The 19,381-nt window shown below is 52.1% G+C and overlaps 1 pseudogene; it reads right to left on the reverse strand.

The window, feature by feature from the left end:
• Positions 1-327: 327 nt before the first annotated feature.
• Positions 328-18,324, reverse strand: LOC135891967 (cAMP-dependent protein kinase catalytic subunit alpha-like; annotated as a pseudogene).
• Between the last annotated feature and the right edge of the window lie 1,057 nt (positions 18,325-19,381).

The raw sequence follows: 19,381 nt of genomic DNA on the forward strand, positions 1-19,381 counted from the left end.
AAAGTGGGGGTCAGGACCCCTCAGGGGGTCGCAAGGTTATTACATGGGGGGTCGCGAGCTGTCAGCCTCCACCCCAACCCCACTTTGCCTCCAGCATTTATAATGGTGTTAAATATATAAACAAGTGTTTTTAATTTATAGGGGAGGGGGTCGCACTGAGAGGCTTGCTATGTGAAAGGGGTCATCACTACTAAAGTTTGAGAACCACTGCTGTAACTAGAGTCCTTGATTTCAAAAGGTCAAACTTTAAACAAATTAAGGGAAGTAGTCAGGGAAGTGGACTGATGAACTCGAGGATCTGAATATGGAGGAGGCCTGGAATTACTTTTAGTCAAAGTTGTAGAAATTATCGGAAGCCTGCATCTCAAGCAAGGGGAAAAAATGTGTAGGGAAGGGAAAAAGATATTGGGGTGGGAAGAGAGGGATAGCTCTGTGGTTTGAGCATTGGCCTGCTAAACCCAGGGTTGTGAGTTCAATCCTTCAGGGGGCCATTTAGGGATGTGGGGCAAAAATCTGTCTGGGGGGTTGGTCCTACTTTAAGCAGGGGGTTGGACTAGATGACCTCCTAAGGTCCCTGCCAACCCTGATCATCTATGATTCTAAGGCTGCAGGCCAAGTAGGATGAACAAACATCTAAAACAGATGATTAAGAGCAAGCCTACAAGGAATGGAAAATGGGAGGGATCATCAAGGACAGCAACCTTTTGGGGGTCAGAAAGTGTAGGGGGAAAGTGAGAATTGCCAAAAGCCAAGCAGAGCTGGACCTTGGAAAGGAAATTAAAACCAACAGTAAAAGGTTCTTCTGCCATATAAATAAAAAGAAAACAAGGAAAGCAGAAGTGAGACCTCTAAGCACTGCAGGTGGGGTGGAGATTAAAGATTATGGCCCAATGCCTAAATGAATACTTTACCTCAATTTTGAATAAGGGTAATGAGGAGCTTAGGGGCAGTGGCAGGGTGGCTAATGGGAGCAAGATATGGAAGTAGAAATTACCATAAGCAAGGTGGAAGCCAAACTCAAACAGCTTAATGGGACCAAATCAGGGACCCTGGATAATCTCCATCCAAGAATATTAAAAGAATTGGCACATGAAATTGCAAATCCAATAGCAAGGATTTTTAATGAATCCGTAAACTCTGGGGTTGTACCCTATGACTGGAGCATTGCAAATACAGTATCCTATATTTAAGAAAGAAAAAAAGTGATCTAAGAAACTTCAGGCTCATTAGTTTGGCCTCTGTTGTATGTAAGGTCTTAGAACAAATTTTGAAGGAGGAAATCGTTAAGAATATAGAGGTAAATGGTAATTGGGATAAAATGCCACATGGTTTTACAAAAGGTAGATTGTGCTAGACCAACCTGATCTCTTTCTTTGAGAAGAGAACTGATTTTCTAGGCAAAGGAAATGCAATTGATCTAATCTACCTGGAAAATTATTAGTTTAATTGGAGAAGATTAGGATTAATATGAGAGTTGAAAGGTGGGTAAAGAACTGATTCAAGGGGAGACTACAACAAGTCATGCTGAAAGATGAATTGTCAGGCTACTATGGCGATGAGTGCTCTACCAGTGCCTGGAGATGACTAACGTGTTTAAGGAACGTTTAGTTTTGCAACATAACAGGGTTGTGGAGGGTTTTGCAATTCAAAACAGTGTATAAGAAAACCAAAGGCACCTGTTCCAGGAGTCCCCATGAGAGTTACAGGGTGGTGGGGTGGGGGATGGAGTCCACGTATTGGGGAAATAGGGGCACGTGGCGAGAGAGGGTCCATGTGTGGGGGACACAATGGGGACGATGTCCATGCGTTGGAGAACAGGGGTACGTGGCAAGGGAGGGTCTATGTGTTGGGGTGCAGGGGGAATGGGGTACATGACAGGGAGGATGCCCACGTGTTGGGGATTGGGGGAGCATGGGAGGGCATGAGCATGTCGGGGGCGCAGCGTGTGAGCATCACTCTGATCAGTCGCTGAGACTTGGCACCCCCCTTTAGCTGGCGAACCCCGCCCCCCCAAATCACACAAGTGTCCCCTCCCCCAGCCCAAATACCTTGCCAGAGACGATCTTCTCATAGATCTGAATGGGCTGGTCCGCGAAGAACGGGGGGTAACCAGCCACCATCTCGTAGATGAGGACGCCGAGGGCCCACCCAGTCCACAGCCTTGTTATAACCCTGCCCGGGGAAAGCAGGCCAGGGTCACACACCGAACATTTGTGTGGTGGGGGGAACCACCTGGTGACCAGGAATCAGATGGAGATCAGGCAGCGGAGAGGCCCTCCCCAGCTCACCTGGCTGAGGATGATCTCGGGGGCCAGGTATTCTGGGGTCCCACACAGGTTCGGCCTTTCACCCGCTTGGCAAAACCAAAATCTATCCGTGTTACATTTCTGGGGGTGTCTTGGCTTTGGGAAGGGGATGGCAGCAGAGAGAGACTTGGGCAGGGAGGAGATCACTGCAGGGAGCCAGGAGCCAGTGCTGGGATGGGGAAGGGAATGGGCGTGGGGGCAGCCTCACCTCGATGTAGCCCTGCTGGTCTATCAGGAGATTCTCTGGCTTCAGGTCTCGGTAGATGAGATCCAGCGAGTGCAGATACTCAAAGGTCAGGACGATCTGAGCAGCGTAGAACCGGGCGTGAGGTTCACTGCAATGAGGTGGGAGGAGAACGTGGGCATCCCGGGCCAGATCCGCCCCCTCTCAGCCAGCCCAGCACCCTCGGCCCCCTGCCACCCCCACCTTCACCTTCCTTATAGATCCCTGACTCCATCTACCCTGGCAAGATGCCCCAACGCTTCTAGGCCTGGTGGCCCCATCTGCCCAGCCAGACCACTAGCCCTAGCACACACATCCCATCCATCATTGCTAGACCCCTGACTCCATCCAGCCTGGCAACCCAGGGCAAGCCCCTCCCAGACCAGCATCTCCCCCCAGCCCCAACACACACACCCATGGACCCCCAGCTCCATCCAGCCTGGGCCCATCTAGCCCTGGCATCCCTGGCCACTGACTGTGGCTAGTGCTGGCAGAAGACCTCAGCAGCCCTCTCCATGGGGAATCCCTTCCTGACCAGCCCAGCTGGGGATCAGGTCACGCCCTCCAGCATGAGGATCAAAGCCAGCATCGCTGCAGATGCTGCTAGTGGATAAAAGGTCTAGTTCTCTACTGAACTAAATCCCAAATTCACAGCTGTGGAAACTGAGGCACAGAGTGATTCCCCCCCCCCTTCCCACAAGGAGTGAATGGCAGAGGCAGGAATAGGACCCAGGAGTCCCGACTCCCAGTCCCTCTGCTCTAAGTGCTAGATCCCACTGTCCTCCCTGAGCCAGGGAGACAACCCAGGAGTCTAACCGCCACCGAGCTCTAACCAGTAGCGACACTGTCCCCAACATTGGCTCCCGTGGCAACGCTCACCTGAACCTCCCGATCCGCCGTAGGTGGGAGAACATCTCCCCGCCCGGGATGTATTCCATTACCACGTACAGATTGGAGTTATCCTAGAAGGAAATGCAGCAGCAACGGAGTGCAAGGGGGCCCCCCGTCAGCGCCTGCGACACCAGGATGAAAGTGCTCCCCACACCCCTGCTCTGTTATTAGCCCCATCCCTTTCCGGGTGCTAACCCCACACGTCTCCAGGGAGCCCGATGCACTGGCCGGGCTTTGCCATAGCACACAATGCAGTGCACCCGCTGTCTGGGTGATAACAGCCTACTACTGCCGCCAGCTGCTGCTGCTGTTACTCCTTTAGCTCAAGGGCCAGAGGGGCTGTGCTGTGGTGCCGAAGGTCCCAGGCACACACCTGCAGTGGGAGTTGCTGCACAGACGCGGCTGGGGAACAGACTCACTAATGAGAGGGCGCGAGGTTTATTTGCTTGGAGTATTTAGTGCTAGAGCCCTAGAAAATCCAACCCCTCCCCACACCTCTGGTCTAGGGGCGGGGACGGGCAGGCCCAAGAGGGATTTCCAGCTGTGACGTCTACGATCAAAGGGGAAACCCAACCTGCTGCCAGGTTGGACACCCCAGAGGAGCAGAAGCAGGAAGTGAAACTTCTCAAAAGCAGAGTGTGAAATTGACCAGGCTGGCTTCATCCTCCCTTGCGGCTGCAAAGTCAAAGAACAGCCTCCGAAGTAACTCCGCTGAGCCCAACAAAGCCATTCCGCTAGGGAGACCCTACCCGGCTCAGTGGTGAGAACATGAGCACTAAGCACCCGCGCACGCGCCAGCGGAGACCACTGCCCCTGCCCTCGAGCCCAGGGTGAATTTCCAGCTAGCCCTGGAGAGAGGGTCCAGGTGGGGCATGGGCTGAGCACCCCATGCTGTATGGTCGGAGGCCTTTTTCTGCAGCCAGATTAGGAGAGCAGGAGCCAAGAAGCAGAAAGTCACATCCTCACATTCCATCTAAATTATATCAGAACAATGTCATACCGGGCTGGTAAGAAGGCTCCTGTCCTCATAGTGTCCAGCATCACCAGGCAAAGAAACAGATCTTAGGATGCTCAAAGGAATCACTTAGTAGCAGTGTGGGTGTGAAATCTCTACGTCTTGATTGTTTTCCCTTGCTGGTCCCCACTTCTCTATTGTTTATCTGTCTGCTTCTTTGATTGTTTCTGTTACATAACTAATTTTGCCAGCTGTACATCAGCCAAGGTGGTGGTGTATAACTGGGTAAAGAATTGTTTCACACTATGTTCGGATTGGTCAGAGCATTATTTTGTAATACTTCAGTAAAATGATTGGTTAAGGTAGAGCTAAGCAGGACTCAAGTTTCACTATATAAATTGGGGTCCAAAAGGAAGTTCTTGGGAACCAGCTCCAGGACACAGCCCAAGACCAGAGCTGCGAGACCTCAACACTCTGCCAATGACACCATGCAGAAGCTGATAACCTGATCCTAACTGGCCAGCAGGGAAAATTCGTCTGCCTTATTGGGAGTGATGGGCATTGTATGAGTAGCGTGTGTATTCTGTTCTGGTAACTGTGATGAAGTGGGGGGTTTTCTTGGTTTTTTCAATGGTTTGCATGCAGTGGGGTTGGGACACAGTTTCTCTGGGTGTTACTGGTTTAATGAGGTGATGGGAGAGGGAGTTTGTTGTACCAGAGGACTGGGGACGGAACTTGGGACTCCGGCCAATGGCCTGGAGAATGGATACCCCAGCGACTGGTGACCTGGTGACCAGGATGCCAAGCTCGGGAGTCACAGCTGGTTCTGGCCAGTGGGAAGACAATCGGCTGTGAAGAGAGGACCCAGGTGACCTGAACAGGTGGTTCCAGCCAGAGGACAGAAGAAAGGAGAGGCGGCCCAGGCGATCCTGTTTACCTGGAGAGAAGACAATGGACAGAGGCGGGGCTTGGGGGAGGTGATATCAGATGCCCAGCTGGGAAGCAGGGGGGCTCTGGGCTGGAGAGGGAGAGCAGGCAGAGCCTACCTGGATGCAGGCAAGACTTGGATGTGCTGTGCTGAGGGAGGGCAGGCCCGAGGGCCCTGAGAGTTTCCTATGCTGTCTTCAGACGCTCAATAAACCCTCCTGTTTTACGCTGGCTGAGAGTCGCTCTGGTCTAGAGAACAGGGTTGCATTATTCCCTCTGGGAGTGGAGGCTCTGGGGGTCCAGAGCGAGTGGACGCCCTGAGGGGGCCCACGGCGAGAGACAGGTGTGCTAAGGTCAGAGAGGTGCGGTTCCAGGGGCTGGAGGAGCTTAACCCCCGAGAGAGACTGGACCCCCGAGAAGGGCTGTCACACTGAAGGAGGTTCCCCCCAGGGACTGCACGGGACCAAGAGTGGGCAGGACCTGTGAGTCCGTGACAGTAACTGTTAATAAACAGAGGTTAAGGATATTTCTGTGTGAGGCTCTTTCACTGGGAAAAGACCCTGCAAACCCGCAGAGTGTGAGGTGACGCCCTGAGCCCACGAAGCGTGAGGCTAGGTGCCTAAATTAAGACGGTTACGCCTTGAGCCCCAGGAGCAGGGTAAAGGTGGGTGCCCTAGAGCGTAAGGGGAACGAAGCCTGAACCCTGCTGTCTCTAAGGGGACGAAGGGAGCTCAGCCCATCCTTGGTCTCCCTGCTCAGGCAGCTCTGGTCTGCGTGACATGGGCCTTCCTGACCCTCTACCAACTAAACAGGCCCCAACACCCTAGTGGTACCTTGATGGGGCCCAGTCAGCACGTACCAGGCCAGACTCCTAGCTCAGCGGGGTAAATCCAGAGCAGTCGCATTGATTTCAACAAAGTTCTCCCACATTTACACCCGCGGATTCAGGTATTTATTTTACGCTGTCGTAGGAGAATCGATTGTCTCAGCGAGCCAGCCTGTGTAACAGCAGCCGCTGGCCCCACTGCTACTGTGTCACCCGAGAGCTACCCAGCCCAGTCCCAGGCAGCCGGCACGGAGCAGGGGTGACATTTGCATTGTAGCACCTTCTGCGGACAAGGGGCCAGAGATCAAAGCTATTTAACTCTAGAACGATGAGGGGCCCCAAGAAAACGACTCTGCCAGCACTGCCTGCTGCTAACACGCCCATCACCCTAGCCTCCGGGCTCCGCAGCTCACAGGCTCCAAAATCCAGGTTTAGAGAAGAGGGTCCAAGCCCCATAGAAACTCCCATCAGGAGGAAACGATCCCACGCGATGGTTTCAAAGTCTCCACAAAGCCAATTGTACGTGAAGTTAGGACTTCCTCTGAGACTCCCCTGCAAGCCAGACCTCATGCCCTAGGGCAGCACAAGGGAGCTGGAAACTGACTAGGAAGGAAAGCAAAACTGACCGCTGGGGAGTATCACTGTTCAAAACCTGGAGTCAAAAGCAGAACAGAAGAGACTGAAAAAGGGGAATGATCCAAACTGATTTTTCTTAGCTCCAAACCTGATCCCAGACGTCACGCCAGGAACGTTTGTTCTCAGGATACAAGAGACGCAGACTGTGCCCTTCCACCCCTTCAGCACAGCTTTGGTTTTAAATAGGAAACGAATCAAGGGGATTGTGGGAGTCGGGGGGGGGGAGACACAGCCCAGGGCCGGGCTGGCAAGCCAAGGACACCTACCTTGAAAGAATACTCTAGTTTGATGAGTAATGGAAAGTTGATGGCCTGGAGGATCCGTTTTTCGTTGAGGGTGTGCTCAATTTGTTTGAGCTTCACCACCTGGGAGAGAAATGGAAATAGCAACATCAGATCTTCCGCTGCTGGCGCAGCACCCCCTGCGCCTCCCACGCACTCCCCTCTCCTGCATCCCCACGCAGGGTTCAACTCCAAATCCCTCCCCCGCACTGGAGATTCCACGGCCCCAGGCCATATCTCCGTGGCAGCCCCCGGCGTCTCACCTTCTGTTTATCCAGGATCTTCATGGCATAGTGATTCCCAGTCTCTTTGTGTTTCACCAGCATCACCCTCCCAAATGAGCCCGTGCCCAGGGTCTTGATTCGATCAAACTGATCCAAACTGGCCGTGTTCTGGAAGGGGGGGAATAAACCTGATGTGGGGCCAGACTGGTCCTGGGGGCATCAGGAAGGAACCTGCCCGGGACAGTAGGATTTGATGACCATGAGGGGGTCAGAGTTTTGGTTTTTATAGCTCACCAGAAAGGCAGCCCCTCCAGGATTAGCACTGACTGTGACAGGAGAGCGCCCCCTACTGAGCTCCCCACTCCCTCCAGCACCAGACTCCTTGTCGTTTTTGTGGATACAGACTAACAAACCTCCCCCCTGATAATTGATATGAAGAAGTAGATGTCACATTTCACCACCAGAGGGTGACAAAGGTAACTGCTACATTTTGAATGAGACACAGACAAGGGATTCCCTGCTCCTTGGGCAGAACCAAAATCCAGTTCCAGACAGGCGACCCACCCAGCTCCATTCAGAGGGGGCTGGTGGCTTAGAGGCGGGGGAGGTGATGGGAGTCAGGACTCCTGGGTTCTAGCCCTCGGTCTGTGAGGAGAGGGAGTGAAGTGTAGTGGTCAGAGGGCAGGAGACTAGGCGTCAAAAGATCGCTTCCTCGTTCCGCCACCAAATTCCTATACCCTTGACCAAGTCCCTTTCCCCTCTGGGCCTCAGTTTCCCCATCTGTGCCATGGCGTTAATGACACAGGGTGTGCGGGAGGACTAGCAAAGTGACAGTGCTGCAGAGGGACCAGCAGCTCTGCCTCAGGAATTACCCAGAACCACCCCAGGCGGGATTTCCAGTGGGGACAGACAGCAAATGGAGGCCCTTTGAACAGGGTCCCTGTTAGCACAACCTCCCTGGGAGCCAATCTGGGGCTCGGCTGGAGCCTTGGGAGGAGGATGGGGGATGGGAGACAGGTTGGATCAGGAGGAGACCCACATGGTTAGTGTTCCCATCCCCCAGCAGAGAGGAGTTGAACGTCCATTGTTCTTGGCCCTCCAGTTACCAGAGGGCAGATTGGAGGATTGGGGGGGGGGGAAGAAGAGCACTCAGTCCCGCCCCCCAGGAGCAAAAATAACCCCAGACCCTCAGCGGAGGCAGTGTGGCAAGGTGGCTCAGTGATGGGGAAAGAGATCCAGGGGGTGATTGCAGAGTAATCAGCCTGGGGCTGCAGAGGCCTTGATTGGGGGGGTGAGGGGTGATCTGGGTTGGGGACACAGTACCTGGGAGGGATTCTCCCATTTCTTGAGGAAGTCGTCTTTGGCTTTGGCTAGGAACTCCTTCACTGTAAGGGAAACAGAGAGGGAGCAGCGTGAGGAGTCAGGAGGGGTGGGGCACCCAGCCTGGTGGACAGAGCTCCCCTTTCAGCCCTCCCTGCCCCCCGCTCAGCGAAGAGGCATGCAGGCACAAAAGGGGGCAGGGATTTTAAGCATATCAGCGGGATGGTGGTGCCTGATTGGCCACAAAGGGTGGCTCAGCTGGGGATTGGCTAGAGAGAGGTCCACGCGGCGGCGCTCCCGCAACACCCCCACCCCCAGGCCTGCCCCTGGACACACCGAACAGCCCCATCAGGGAGAGCTAATGCAGCCCCCAGCGCCTACCAAAAGGGCGCACTTGTGCCTCTACCCCCCCACTGAACATGCCACTCGGGGGTGCCTGTTCCACGCCTCACAACACACAACCTGCACCCCACAAGGAGACACTCGTACAACCCTCCAGTCAAATGATGCTAAGAGGCATGGATCACGTTGCCCTAATGGGAGGATATGGGATCTACTACTGCTGCCAGCAAAAGGGATGAAGGGGGAGGAGATTCCCCCTTAGCTCAAAGGGCAGAGGCCTGTGTGTAGCCTTCTCTCAACCATGCAGGCAGCACGCACCAATGACACCAACAGCCCACAAGGGGGTACCACACACACACACACACACACACACACACACACACACACACACACACACACACACACACACACACACACACACCCCTGCAGAAAGCAGCCGTGAAAGTCGCAAACCCCAGTTGGGCTTTGCCCACAAAGGTGTTAAAACGACCAGCCGCAGCCTCCACAGCAGCAGCCGGATCCCAGAACCATGGGAGGGGGGAGGGGGATTGGAGCAATCTGCAGCATCTGGAGGGATATTTGCCCCTTGTATCTTCGCTGCCTCCCGCTGCTCCCAACAGGGACAAGTCCCACAGCTCTTAATAGTGCAAGAGATGCCCACGGGATTTGAATGGCTGCAGACGCGAGGCCAAGCACAGAGCAGCAGCAGGGAGTGGCTTTGAACCCAGAGCTCACCCCTGCCCCCACCATCACAGGCAAGTCTCCCCCACACCGGAGGTGTATAAAGTTAATTTCCTCCCCCGGGGATCACTGGTGATCAGACGCCAGGGAGGGGACAAGCTAAAAGCCTAGATCCAGATCTGGGTGCTGCGGTTCTTGGGGTCACGGATGCACAACCCAGGAGTCAACGCCCTGCCGCCCCACTCTCAGCACTACAACCCACTCCCGTCCCAGAGCTGGGGAGAGAACCCCAGGAGCCCTAGCTCCCAGCCCCCCACTTGAATCACTAAATAGCAACACTTCTATGAAACCTGGCACCACCGCTTTCCAGTCCTGTCCCTGTCCTAAAGAAAGGGCTGAGAAATAGGCCAGGCGAGGGCCTGAAATGCACCAGCGAAGCAGGACAACATGCTACAGATGTGACTGATTCACTGCCGGAGGGAAGGAGACCAAGATTACGGGGATTCCCCGATCCCACAGGATAGGGCAGGGCAGCCCTGAAAGGGTTACAGGGACAAGCTATTTGCTGGCTAACTACAACCGCCCACACCCCTATACCCTCTTGTCCCCACACCACATCTCCCGTGGAGCCCCACAGAGGGGAGCTGAATTCACATCTGCTTTCCCCAGCCGCGCGCAGGAGCCGCGGCTCAGTCTGTCTGACTGACTTTCACATTGTCTCCTACTCTCTCCGGATTATTTATAGAAATAGGCTTGGCTCACCAGCCACTGTCTCCCGCCATCGATCCCAGCACCGGGGGGTGGGGGGAAGGAGGATCCTTGCATGGACACAGGACAGATGACAATTTCCAGCACTATCCTGGCCATACCTTACAGAACTAAGTTTAAGTAGCTTAGGAGTTCATTGCATTACAAAGGCAGGCGGTTATGTATTATTGTGGGACTGTATGCGACGTCTACAATGGAAACTCAGGGAAGGGTTATGGGCTTTGAGGGACCATCTGAAACTATGGGGCCTTTTAAAGTTAAGTACGTTTCCCAGGAAATCTCTAGGGGGAGGGGTATGCAAATGTAACGCCTCTGGTTATTCAAAACCTCAGCCACTGGAAGCTGCTCCCCAAGGAGAAACCCACTGCCTGTGAGTTACCAGGCTGGAAGCGGGGTGATCTCTGGAAAGCTTATTAGCAGGCGTGTTGGTTCTTTGCTGGGTTTTAAGAGGGTTTCCCTGCAATGCTTTTACCTTCAGAATCCATGTGCTTGCTAACAGCTGTGTGGTACCTTATCCCCGTGGGAGACTGGGCTGTTTGTAGCCTCGGAGGAAGGAGGGCAAAGCAGGCCGGCTGAGGGGGTCTGACTTGCTGGGGAACTCACAGTGTAGGCAGGGAGCTGTGCAGCCTGGAAATCCCCTGGGCAGGGAGGAGAGAGACGCAGGTCTCCGCCCAGGAGAGGTGATGACTGGGAGCCAGAAGCCTAAAGTGGTTTCCCTGGCTGGACCATGAGGGGCAAATACAGGGGCAGTTGCCCTGACCTGCGACACCCCTCCCCCACTGTTCTTCCCTAGCAGCATCCACACCAGATCAATGCCTTGGGAGGGGAGATCAGCCATTCTGCCTTCTTCTGGAGGTCAAGGAAGACTTGTGAGGCTCTGCTAATCAATTACATGAACTGGGGGCAGCCCCAGACAGCGATGAAGGAATCTTCTCTGCACCACCAGCCTCTAATTCACTTGGCCCAACACCAAAAAAATGGTCCCTTTTTTGGTCTGTCTCATCTTAGAGTCTCGTTCTTTCTCTTCCAGGCCCTGGGCCCAGGACCCCTAGAGCCGAAAGCTCTGGGATGGGGATTGTGGCTGACAGCCCCACTCCTCCAGTCCCATGGCACTTTCTACCACCCAGGTGAAGCTCGTCTGTGAGAGAGACAGAACTGCTTTGGGGGCCCGTCCAAGACGGTGGAACTGCCTGGCGCAGGATCTAAGGATCATCTTGAACTTCCCCATCTCCTGCTCCGAGTGCTATGTGCCCTCCTCTGACCAGCCTTCTCCACTATAAACACAGCCCAGCACAGGCAGATAAAAACAGACCCTGCCCTGCCACCACAGGGTACAAGTGACGGAAGTGACCCATATCCTATGGGGCAGAACAGGGCCCGGAGCGGGGGAATAACCAGCACCCCCTAGAGGGGAAAGGCCCTGTGTCCTCATATGTGTCCTATTCCCCCAAAACCGCCAGGACCTTCACCCCCACCCCGGCTCACCTCCGGCCTCCATCTTGCTGGCCCAGCCTATGGCCTCCTCTGTGCTCGGCCTACGGCTCCTCAGAAGGGCCAATCCACCCGGGCCCTGTGCCTGGCACTGCAGGGGGCGAGAGAGGCACTCGCTCTCAGCCAGGGTCCCCGGCACTCTGCCAAGCGTGGGGCCGACTGACCCCACCAGGGAGCCGTAGCTGGGGGACGAGGGTGGGGGCCACCCAGGATCTGAGCCCTCTGGGATTCCATAGACGGGTGTGGGCAGGCCAGGGGAGCCAATGGGGGGTGGGGGTAAGGGCTTGGCCCCATAGGGGCTGGAGGTCTGAGGCCAGGGCATCTGCCCCTGCACAGGGCTGGGAGGGCGACAGATTTAAAGCAGAGGAAAATCAAAGCGATACGAGGAGGCAAGCAGACACCCCTTGGAAGCCACACAAACCTCACGGGCTGCAGTTCGGGGCAGGGGCAGCATGTGGCGTCAAAAAATCCTTTCCCCTCCCCTCCAGACAGTGTGTTTGTGTTTGTCCTGCGGATGGACGGGCCATTGCTGTCAGACAGACGGCAGCAGCAATCTCACGTGATGCGGGTTTGCCAGAGGGCAAGCGCTGCTTTCTGCCTCAGGAAGATCCGTGCCAGGCTGGCATTCTTCCCCTGCCTTTCAACCAAACTCCCTCCAAGAACCGAGCGTTTCACCCAAGCCGGCCGATTTCTCTCGCTAGCATCCACCTACCCCTCATGTTTTATTTAACCAGATCTTTTGCGTCATAGAGGGAGGCAGGTGCAATGGTTAGAGTGCTAGCCTGGGACTTGGGAGATCCCGGCTCAATTCCCTGCTCTGTCCCAGGCTAACCTTGGGCAAGTCACTTAGTCTGTGCCTCAGTTTCCCCATGCTACAAAGGGGGATGATAGCACTTCCTTGCCTCACCGGGAGGGTTGGAGGATAAATATATTACCAGTTGTGAGGTGCTCGGATACTATAATAACCGGAGCCAGATAAGGACGTTAGACAGAAAGATAACGCACTTCCTTATTGTCCAGACATTTTTATCCCCTCATTTCTTCTTCGACAGCATTAAAGAAAAAGCAGCTCAGCAGCTCTTAGTCATTTTAAGATCATTAATTTTATCTCCCTGTCCATCAACAAGACTTAATGCACCTCTGCTACGTACCTATTTTACTCCTGAGGTCTGCAAAAGCCCCGTTTTCCCTTAACCCTTTTTGTGATTTTCTGCTCCGGCTGCCTCTCCAGAGATCTCCTCAACCGTTCCTCATTACTCAAGAGTCAGAGTTAAACCCTGGCGTGATTCCATTCTGCATCCCTGAAATACCCACCACAATTCAACTGGGGTTCCTTCATCTTCACTTCCTGTCCTAAGTTCCTAGGCCCACTCCCTCCCATCCCCTGTTACACTGTAGCTGCTACAGGGGACCCAGGTCAGCAGCTCACAGCGAGGAAGCGAGAGGGTGCAGGGGGAAGGTGCAGTGCAGGCAAAGGGGAGGGGTCGCCGGTTTGATCCCTCCTGGGACTCACTCAGGCATGTCCCGAGAGGTCAGAGGCCCTGGTGGCTCAGTTTGCCCAATGCCAGCAACCGCCTCAAGGCTCACACAGACCCTGATTCATCGCAGCAGAGCCAGAGTAGGGTGGGCAACCGTTTACATACTAATCCCGCACCACACCCAGGGGGCAGATTGTCCAATTGCCACCCCAGGCAGAGCAACTCCCAGCTCAGCCACACCCTCAGGCAGCCAAAGGGGAGGAGACAAGCACCCACTGCCCTTGCACTGTTGCTCAATGCAAGCATCTTTGATCTATGCCCAATATGGCCCAGTTTGCCCAGCTGAAAGCAACTGCTCCAAGATGGGGAGAGCTTGGATACATGCTCAGGGCTGGTCTTCACTGCACGGTTAACTAAGGTGCAGCCCTTAACTCGAGTCGCCTCCAATCCAGCCACAAGTCGGCTGGCCCGAGAGAGGCTATGGGCTACAGAGCGAGCCCTTTCAGTGAAATGCTACCATGATGAAAGGAAGGAAATGGGCTACAGAGTGAGTTAGCCCAACTCATCAGCTGCTAAGACAACTGCTCTGTAGCGTAGACACAGGCCAACTTCCCTCGACTGCCACTAGTCCACCAACGGCGTTCCACGATTCCCCCTTCCCCTCCAGGTGGCCAGAGAGGACAGACGAGTTCTCCCACAAGTCACTGGGAAAATCCATCCAGCGGCTCAGTTTACTGCAGCTCTAAGAGCCACGGGAGGTGCTCCCAGGAGTCCTCGCGACGCACACGAGCGGGGATGCAGAAGCTCGTGTGTTCGACTGCAGTGGGGCCGCTCGCACTCGAGCTTGGCCAAATGAACGCTGTCGCAGAGACAGTCCCTCGACGGGTCTGAGCCAGAGCACCCTCCCCATCCCGCCAACACACAGCCGAGCAGCGAGCCCGGCGGGTTTTCCATTACATACAGATGCCCCATCGAGAGCTGCGGAAGGTCCCCATTTAACCCCAGAACAGGGACATCATGCCATTGGCATCACCTGGTGTCAATCGGCACCACTCCATTAGAGTCAACAGAGACAAAAGACTGATGCCAGCGGAGGATCTAGTTTGTGATCTGGCTACCAGCCTCAACCAACGGCCCGTGGCCTGAGGGATGGTGCCAGACACAGCTGGAGACTTATTACCTCTGAATACCACGCTACAGCAGCTCTCCAATACAAACAAAGCTTTAGGTTCCTCCACTGGGTCCCTTCCATGCTCCCAACTGCGGGGAGACCCTGACTCTACCAGAAAGTCATCCACTCTGCTGTAAATGGAAGAAGGTCCATTGTTTCAATAGCTTCCACTTTTAAGTTTATTTTCCATCTCTATTCAGCAGACACTGCCTGAGCTCAAATAAACCTGGAATTTAACAGAGGCCAGGTCCAAGCAGGTTTATGCATGATACAGGGCACCTACTGGAAGAAAAATTGCTGATGGGAAATTTGAGGTAGCAGAAAGTGGCTACAACTTCTTCTCATGTGGGGAGTCCACAGAGAGCCAATAAAGCCCAAAGAGTGGATAGCACTGGCTGTGGAGGGGGCATTGCCAGGACAACCAGGAGATGTACTGACTCATATTAACACACCTTCTGCAGCTTCCTCCTTCAGGGAAAATTAAAGCGGACTTTCTACTGGGCAAGAGTGAATTTGTCCTTTGCTGTGTGGGTTTTTACCCACGAAAGCTTATGTCCAAATAAATCTGTTAGTCTTTAAGGTGCCACCAGACTCCTTGTTGTTTTTGTAGATACAGACTAACACGGCTACCCCCTGATACTTGACACAAAGTCAACTCAGTCCTACTTCTTGTTCAGCCAATCGCTCAGACAAACAAATTTGTTTACATTTGCAGGAGATAACGCTGCCGGCTTCTTGTTTACAATGTCACCTGAAAGTGAGAACAGGTGTTCTCATTGCACTGTTGTAGCCGGTGTCGCTAGATATATATGCCAGATACACTAAAGATACACTGTGTCCCTTCATGCTTCAACCACCATTCCAGGGGACATGCGTCCGTGCTGATGATGGGTTCTGCTCGATAACAATCCAAAGCAGTACAGACTGACACATGTTCATTTTCATCATCTGAGTCAGATGCCACCAGCGGAAGATTGATTTTCTTTTTTGGCGGTTTGGGTTCTGTAGTTTCTGCATCAGAGTGTTGTTCTTGTAAGTCTTCTGAAAGCATGCTCCACACCTCGTCCCTCTCAGATTTTGGACAGCACTTCAGATTCTTAAACCTTGGTTCGAGTGCTGTAGCTATTTTTAGAAATCTCACATCGGTACCTTCTTTATGTTTGTCAAATTTGCTGTGAAAGTGTTCTTAAAACGAACATGTGCTGGGTCATCATCCGAGACTGCTATAACATGAAATATATGCAGAATGTGGATAAAACAGAGCAGGAGACATACAATTCTTCCCCAAGGAGTACAGTCACAAATTTAAATGATGCATTATTTTTTTTAATGAGCATCATCAGCATGGAAGCATGTCCTCTGGAATGGTGGCCAAAGATGGAAGGGGCATACGAATGTTTAGCATATCTAGATTGTAAATACCTTGCAACGCCGGCTACAGAAGTGCCATGCGAACATCTATTCTTGCTTTCAGGTGACATTGTAAATAAATAAGAAGCAGGCAGTATCTCCTGTCAAAGTAAACAAACTTGTTTGTCTTGGAGATTGGCAGAATAAGAAGCACCACTGAGTGGACTTGTAGGCTCTAAAGTTTTACACTGGTTTGGTTTTGAGTGCAGTTATGTAACCAACAAAAATCTGCATTTGTAAGTTACACTTTCAGGATAAAGAGATTGCACTTCAGTACTTGTATGAGGTGAATTGAAAAATACTGTTTGTTTTGTTTATCATTTTTACAGTGCATATATTTGTAATAAAAAGTAATATAAAGGGAGCACTCTGTAATTGAAATCAATATTGAAAATGTAGAAAAACATCCAAACATATTTAATACATTTCAATTAGTATTGTATTATTATAAGTGCGATTAATCATGATTAATTTTTGAGTTAATCGTGTGAGTTAACTGCGATTAATTGACACCCCTAATTATATCGTTTAACCGGTTAACCGCTGGGGCTGGTGCGGTTGGGGTTGGGCCAGCTGGAGCAGCCCCAGGGCTGAGGTTGCTCCGGCTGGCGCAGCTGGGGTTAATGGTTAGAGCAGTTAACCTGTAAGACTAATGCTTACCGGTTAACCGTTTACTATTTTACATCCCTAGTAGGAGATGGATGGAGTTAGGATCAGGAGTTCCCAAACTTTTTACTAAGATGACCCACTAACTGCATCTTGCCTTTTTTCTGTGACCCACACAGGATCCAAATTCATGTGGGGGCCAAAATCATATGCCAGCATTCTTCTACTCCTCTGCCAGCTTCTCCTCCTCCTTGCCCCACTGAGGAGGCACTGACCACCTTCAGCAACACACTCCATCCTGGCACTGCAACCCTAATCCCAGTCAGGTGCAGAGGGGAGGCCTCAAAGGCAGGGTTGGATTGGAGTGGAAGGCCACCCACACTCACCCTGCAGCCAGGCCAAACCTGAGTGGCGCTGCAACCCCATGCAGCAGTTCACAACTCCCAGAGCAGGGAGCCAGGTTCACCCCCATGGGACAGGAGTTGCTCTGGTGTGAGCACAGGGTGGGCTTATTCTCCTTCCCACCCACCTGGGGCCTTCTCATGACCCATTAATGGGTTGTGACCCACCATATGGGTTAGAGGATCTGTTGAAGAGGACTTTATTAAAGTTATTTCCTTAAAGTATCTGCCAAGGACCATTTGAAATAACATCATGTGCTGCATCTTACCCTAGTAAAAGATGGTCCAGATAATTCTTGCTTCAAAAAAAAAAAAAAAAAAAAAAAAAAAAATCCCATCTCCTGTGCTTAAATGCAATTTTCAAAGTTTAAAAATAATTAGTTTAAAACTTTGATCTCCACTGTTAAATTGTAGTGGAGATGAGTTAAGCAAGTAATTGATTATCTTCTACTCTGCGTTGGCAAGAAGCATATCCTGCTAACAGGAGATTCTGACCAAGTGCCCAGCACTACACCCCACGAGAGCAAATGTGAATCCCTGTATGTGCACTCAGTATCAACACAGCACAATGGCCACGTTGCCAACCTGAGTTCCATCCCCAGGCCTCTTCTCATTCTCCAGGTGAGATTTTTTTTCTGAGTGTAAAATGAATGGTTTTGTTAGTGAGGTCTGTTCTGGTAAAACCATTCTGAGGGCACCAGAGTTGCTTTGAGGAAGTTCTATGACCAGTGTTATACAGGAGGTCAGACTAGATGATCACAAAGGTGCCTTTTGGCCTTGGAATCTGTGTCTATTGGCTTTGCATAGTTCCAGCCCTGACCCTATAAATGCCATTTTCCTTCCTTTCATCATGAGTCGGAGGCTAATCTTCCCCCTGTAGCAGGAGGGACTTTAGCAAACAATTCAGTCTATGATTCTCTGTCTCAAAGAATCCAGGCCACAAAAGCAAATGCTTCTCCTAGATCTCTGATTGCGCTATGGCAAGGATGCTGCTGGAGGAGGTTCCTATCAACAGGGTGACATCTGGGGGATGCAGTTTGTGGTGGGGAGGGAGAGGAATTACACAGTGTGAGGAAGAGGATGGGGGACACTGACCTTGCCAGGTACTGATCATCCTGTTTCCTCAGACTTTCCTCTCCCTGTTCCTCAGCAGCCAATCAATCAGTCCCTAATTTGATGACACTGAATCAAAAAATGGCGGACAACCTTGCCAGCTGAACTTGAAAGCAGAAAGGTGCAGCTGTTGGTAGGATGAACTGATATTCAGAAAGGCACCAGATTCAATACCCTTTCCCATCTTTTAGAATGTCCCCTGAAACTATACTGTATCCCCTGTGCACTGAAACTGCCTCCATTCTGCGTCTCTCTGTGTCCCACTCAGCCCCATAATATGCCACGTTCTTTTCATCAAGAAGGTGACTTTTCTTAAAGTGACGTTGAGAATTTTTAGAAAGGGAGACTCCTTTTCTGTTCAGGTTCATTGCTGAGTTTAATACTATATTAAGAGTAACTATTAGTCTCAAATCAGGAAGTCACTCTACACGGCCCTAGCTTGTGCTGCAGATAACAAAAGCCACTTTCATTACCCATTTCTGCCCCAATAGGCATCGGACTCAGCTCAGTTGTAGATTTCCTTCCCTCTCTGATTGCTCTGAGGGGGCGTACCTGAGTGTCCCTGAGCACATCCGATTTCTTAGTTGCTGAATGTTTAAAAGGAAACACGACCAGCTCTAAGCTTTATTGTCTGAGTGACTGGAGGGAAAATGCAGAATCCTGTTAAAAAATGACTCTGTCTTCAGATGAAATGACCTATGAAGGAAGGCTGAAGGAATTGGGTTTGTTTAGTTTGGAAAAGAGAAGACTGAGAGGGGACATGATAGCAGTTTTCAGGTATCTAAAAGGGTGTCATAAGGAGGAGGGAGAAAACTTGTTCACCTTAGCCTCTATGGATAGAACAAGAAGCAATGGGCTTAAACTGCAGCAAGGGAGGTCTAGGTTGGACATTAGGAAAAAGTTCCTAACTGTCAGGGTGGTTAAACACTGGAATAAATTGCCTAGGGAGGTTGTGGAATCTCCATCTCTGGAGATATTTAAGAGTAGGTTAGATAAATGTCTATCAGGGATGGTCTAGACAGTATTTGGTCCTGCCATGCGGGCAGGGGACTGGACTCGATGACCTCTCGAGGTCCCTTCCAGTCCTAGAATCTATGAAAGCAGAGGTCCTGTCTGCTTGAGGTGGCGGCAGATCAATGGTAATTCTAGCAAGAGTGGGGGGGTGATATCTCTGTTGCCCTGGCCAGATTACAAATTGGGTTACTGTATCTTGCATGCTTAAAACTCCCTGTGCAGTTGAATTTGTAGCTCATCTTCATTTCCTGTCCTAAACTGTAGCACAGTGTTGCTGTGTGCTGTTAAATACCTGCTGTGTCCCATCCCAGGGGTGG

Source organism: Emys orbicularis, chromosome 19 (assembly GCF_028017835.1).
Source record: "Emys orbicularis isolate rEmyOrb1 chromosome 19, rEmyOrb1.hap1, whole genome shotgun sequence".
Lineage (NCBI taxonomy): Eukaryota > Metazoa > Chordata > Testudines > Emydidae > Emys > Emys orbicularis.